Source organism: Salmo salar, chromosome 05, assembly GCF_965601325.2.
Source record: "Salmo salar chromosome 05, fSalSal1, whole genome shotgun sequence".
NCBI classification, from domain to species: domain Eukaryota; kingdom Metazoa; phylum Chordata; class Actinopteri; order Salmoniformes; family Salmonidae; genus Salmo; species Salmo salar.
In genome coordinates, this window is record NC_138295.1 from 9,622,501 (window position 1) to 9,628,322 (window position 5,822).

Sequence of the window (5,822 nt, forward strand, 5' to 3'; positions counted from 1 at the left end):
ACCCCAAAATAACACAAGGCCCACAGCTATGGCCAATGCCCAAAATCACATAAAAACACTCATAAATCAGAAATGCTTTATCCCAGTGACATGGGGCTTCAGTATGTATCTCACATAGATAGATATGTTATGTGTGTACCATTTAAAAGTATTTAAAACCATTCTGAAGACTTTTGACCCCAAAATAACACAAGGCCCACAGCTATGGCCAATGCCCAAAATCACATAAAAACACTCATAAATCAGAAATGCTTTATCCCAGTGACATGGGGCTTCAGTATGTATCTCACATAGATAGATATGTTATGTGTGTACCATTTAAAAGTATTTAAAACCATTCTGAAGACTTTTGACCCCAAAATAACACAAGGCCCACAGCTATGGCCAATGCCCAAAATCACATAAAAACACTAATAAATCAGAAATGCTTTATCCCAGTGACATGGGGCTTCAGTATGTTGATGACATAGTAGGAAGAGATATGTGTATACCCTTTAAAATGATTTAAAACCGTTTTTTTTTAAAATGGTCCTGGTAACCCAAAAGTAAAACATAGTGCAATTTCTGAAAAGTAAAACATTTTCACACCTGGTAACCCAAAAAAATAACCAGGTGCATATCTTACCGACACATCCTAAGGATTTGGGCAGCCAAAGGGCATTAGGGCCTATGGCTTTGGGCCGCCAATGGGCATTATGGCCTATGGCTTTGGGCCTCCAATGGGCATTATGGCCTTGGGCCTTTAGGTTCCCAGGCCCTGGGGGAAAAAGACCGGTGTGATCCCCAGCGTGGCTCGAACTCCGATCGTCCGATCATAAGCCACATCCGCAACCCCCATGGCCAACTGGGCTTGGACGAAGAAAGAGGCAACGAGGTGAGCTTTATGTTCAAATTTCCCTTCAGTCCAATCGGTCTGTTAATGACCCACACCTGGGGCTCATTACCTCCTGCTTAGGATTAGGGTAATGGCTAGGGTTAGGGTTGGTGTTAGGATTAGGGTAATGGCTAGGGTTAGGGTTGGTGTTAGGATTAGGGTAATGGCTAGGGCTGGGGTTGGTGTTAGGGTTAGGGTAATGGCTAGGGCTGGGGTTGGTGTTAGGGTTAGGGTAATGGCTACGGTTGGGGTTGGTGTTAGGGTTAGGGTAATGGCTAGGGCTGGGGTTGGTGTTAGGGTTAGGGTAATGGCTAGGGCTGGGGTTGGTGTTAGGATTCGGGTAATGGCTAGGGTTGGGGTTGGTGTTAGGATTAGGGTAATGGCTAGGGCTGGGGTTGGTGTTAGGGTTAGGGTAATGGCTAGGGCTGGGGTTGATGTTAGGGTTAGGGTAATGGCTAGGGCTGGGGTTGGTGTTAGGGTTAGGGTAATGGCTAGGGCTGGGGTTGGTGTTAAGGTTAGGGTAATGGCTAGGGCTGGGGTTGGTGTTAGGGTTAGGGTAATGGCTAGGGCTGGGGTTGGTGTTAGGGTTAGGGTAATGGCTAGGGCTGGGGTTGGTGTTAGGGTTAGGGTAATGGCTAGGGCTAGGGCTGGGGTTGGTGTTAAGGTTAGGGTAATGGCTAGGGCTGGGGTTGGTGTTAGGGTTAGGGTAATGGCTAGGGCTGGGGTTGGTGTTAGGGTTAGGGTAATGGCTAGGGCTGGGGTTGGTGTTAGGGTTAGGGTAATGGCTAGGGCTGGGGTTGGTGTTAGGGTTAGGGTAATGGCTAGGGCTGGGGTTGGTGTTAGGGTTAGGGTAATGGCTAGGGCTAGGGCTGGGGTTGGTGTTAGGGTTAGGGTAATGGCTAGGGTTAGAATTATTAAATTAATTTACAGCTCCGTACTTTAGACGTTGATATGACCTTTGAATCATAAGTACAAACAGTTTTATTGAATAAAGTAAATACGTTTTTCACGGAAGTTTCGTTATTGGTGTGATTCTAATAAATCCCCAATTATGTGCATGGCTTGTTGTAATATTATGTCATACATACATTTGTCATAGTATTTACACTGTTCTGTACCGAAGTGAGATATTGATTGGCTGTCAACAACATTTCACTCACTTCTTTTCTCCAACACAATTCTTAACAGTCTAATTAACTCAATGTGCTACGTGGCTAACTGAGAACAAGTTGCAATATTTGAATACATGAACTATAAATTACCATAAACAATACACTAATAAAACACATGTTAAAGTGTCCCAGCATACAGCCCAAATGGCACCCTATTCCCTACATAGTGCACTTCTTTTGACCAGGACCCTATGAATATAGTGCCATTTGGGACGCAGGGCAGATCCCGGGTTGGCTCATTATGTACAGTCAAAACTAGAGACTCTAACAGGGTTCAGTAGCGTCAGGTGAGGATAGGCACTGTCACAGAGCATGTATTACTGAGACTTTACTCAACTGAACCGGTGAAGAAACCTGAATCCCAGACTGATACTCTGTTCATTAGGAATCAGTGTCAATAACACCTGGGAGAAACGTGTTGTTGTTTTTTTTTAGCTACTGGTAAATGTATTCTCAAAATTCATGTTTGATCACTGCCAATCAACACCTCACTACAGCTTGAAATGTTGAATTCCCAGACTGCACCCTAATAAAAACAACAAGGCTATGAAGTAGACAATTAGAATTATATTTTCTATAGACCTAGACCTTACAAATACTTAAATCTTCTTGAACAGGCTAAGCATGTAAAATGACAGACAAGACAAGCAAGTAATTGCTCACATACCATCTCATTATACATTCTTATATTACTATCAACAGATGATTACATACTGTAGGTTAGAATGACAAGTGACACGTCTGTCTCCCCTCTGAGAGAGGGACAAGAAGTCTGAGGAGAAAGGGTAGAGAGACTTGTCTTTGCATGCCATCTGTCCCTGACTCCTCGTCTCTGACGCTTGCTCTAATTACTGCTTCTCTCTGGCTAATGCTGCCTCATTAAACGGGGGGGAGCATGTGCAATCCACACAACGCGCAGCACTAAGAACGCTAGCTGGAACCATAATGGGGAGACGAAAATCTGTCTGGTGCGAAAGGCAATTCACACTGGCGCCTAAACGCTCATTTTGCTTTTTCTTCTTACTATAGCGGTCTGAAATTTGAGCGTTGAGCATCATCCAACCACAACAGACCAGTGTTCTTCCGGTGTCCTGGCTTGGCAGGGTTCTGCTCCAAGATTAGGACTGGGACAGGAGGAGAGGGGAGGGGTGGGGGTGGGGGGTGGTCTGGTCCCACATACAGAGCCAACTACTACATAAGATCACACTGACCCTCCAGAACCAAAGATACATTTATAAGCGGGAGGATTGGGAAGTTCATCAGGTATGTAATATTGCAGTGCCTGGCCAGCCAAGGTCGTTACTGTTCCTGGTAACACATAAATACTGAACTGTCAGCAAATCTACTCTAGGTTTTCAAACATCCGTGACACAGGATGGAAAGTTTTCTGCTGTATCCCGTCTGTTATATCCAAAATGCCTCGTTCTGTCAACAGCTTCACTAGCAACTAATTAGTGTATTCGTGTGATGCAGTGTGAGGTTTAAACTTTCTTTTTGTGGCTACACCATTTAGCTAAGAGACAGATGGACATGAAACTGGTATGACTAATTATTGTTTACACGTTACAACCTCATTTCTGAAATCATAATTCAATCAGTAGGTGTTTTTGAAGTGATGTTTTTAGAGGTTGTTCAAGACAATGTTGTGGCAACTGGTTAACCAGAACTCAAAAAAGCTGGAGATTGTTATCTTTCGATTCAAAAGATATCAGGCTTAGGATGGTGTGTATGAGAGCAGACAGCTATTAATATCCATATTTCTCACTGAACACAGAATGTTGAGCCTCAGGTTGAACCATAGAGAATCCATTATGACATCACTAACTCCTGATAATTATTAAAAGTTCCGGAGTCATTCAGCATCGGCTGATGAGTGAGCCAAACACAGGTATGGAAACAGAACTAAGACTGGGCAGAATAATTACACAGATTTATTCACAATTTGGAATGAAGAGTTATAAGATACTGTACACACAGTTAGATTCCTGACCCTAACTCTAACCCTCATCCCCTGACATCAGGCCCTGTGGTGGAGAGTGAGGGTAGCAGAGCACAGGTTAATCTGGCAGTGACTTCAGGGTACAGTGAAGTTCCCCCCTCTCACCTGGCTGTGACTGTGTTGAGGGCCACTGGCCTCAGAGCTAAGGCCTTCCAAGGGGGCAGCAACCCTTACGCTATCCTCCAGCTGGGGCAGAGGAGAATCACCACCCCTGTCATCCACGATACCCTGACCCCCCCCTGGAACTGTGAGCTCACCTTCCCCCTGCCCTCCTCGGCCCCCTGGGATGCCACCGCCGCAGCCCTGACCCTGACCATCCACCACCGACGCTCCCTACTGGCCCTGCCTGATAAGTTCCTGGGTTCTGTGAGCTTCAGTCTGGAGGATGTTGTCAAGAAGCTGGATGGGAACAAAGGTTACGATGAGAAAACTGATTTCCACTGATGTCATGTAAATATATGCCATTTAGCAGACACTTTTATCCAAGGTGACTTACAGTCATGCGTGCATAAATTATTTACATATGGGTGGTCTCGGGAATATAACCCACTGTCCTGGCATTGCAAGAGTCATATTCTACCAACTGAGCTACAGAGGACCAGTAATATATTAAATGTAATGTACAGGATGTACTGTATATGATGCACCCCATCTGGTGGCATTCTGTATACTGTAGAGATCATATTTCTATAGCTCATGCAAAACACATTTAAAGCTGTGATCTGTGAACTACTCACAAAAGAATAGCAAGAAACACATTTATATGGGGTTTTTTGCAGGTGGGTTGTCCTCAATTCTGAGCCAAGGAAGAAGCCAAAGAAGCGTGGGCACGTGGAAGGCTGTACAGAGATCCTAGCAGCCTTCCATCCCACTGCCAACCTCTCACCCAGACCCACTCCCAACCCGGCACCCTTCTCTCCCACTTCACAAGCCTCTCCCAACCCTCCAACCTTCCCTCCCACTCCCAATCCCTCACCAAGCCTCACTCCCAATCCCACTTCCAACCCTCCTCCATCTGCACGAAGAGCCACATCAGCTGGGAGAGTGACACACACCTCACCGCCTTCTGTTCAGGTCAGTCCTTTAAGGCACGAACTTGACTGCAGTTCTAGAATAGAATAGAACGGTGTTGGGGGTTGGTGTGTTGAGTGGTGAGTGACTGGCCCTCTCCATGGTGTTGGGGGTTGGTGTGTTGAGTAGTGAGTGACTGGCCCTCTCCATGGTGTTGGGGGTTGGTGTGTTGAGTGGTGAGTGACTGGCCCTCTCCATGGTGTTGGGGGTTGGTGTGTTGAGTAGTGAGTGACTGGCCCTCTCCATGGTGTTGGGGGTTGGTGTGTTGAGTAGTGAGTGACTGGCCCTCTCCATGGTGTTGGGGGTTGGTGTGTTGAGTAGTGAGTGACTGGCCCTCTCCATGGTGTTGGGGGTTGGTGTGTTGAGTGGTGAGTGACTGGCCCTCTCCATGGTGTTGGGGGTTGGTGTGTTGAGTAGTGAGTGACTGGCCCTCTCCATGGTGTTGGGGGTTGGTGTGTTGAGTAGTGAGTGACTGGCCCTCTCCATGGTGTTGGGGGTTGGTGTGTTGAGTAGTGAGTGACTGGCCCTCTCCATGGTGTTGGGGGTTGGTGTGTTGAGTAGTGAGTGACTGGCCCTCTCCATGGTGTTGGGGGTTGGTGTGTTGAGTAGTGAGTGACTGGCCCTCTCCATGGTGTTGGGGGTTGGTGTGTTGAGTGGTGAGTGACTGGCCCTCTCCATGGTGTTGGGGGTTGGTGTGTTGAGTAGT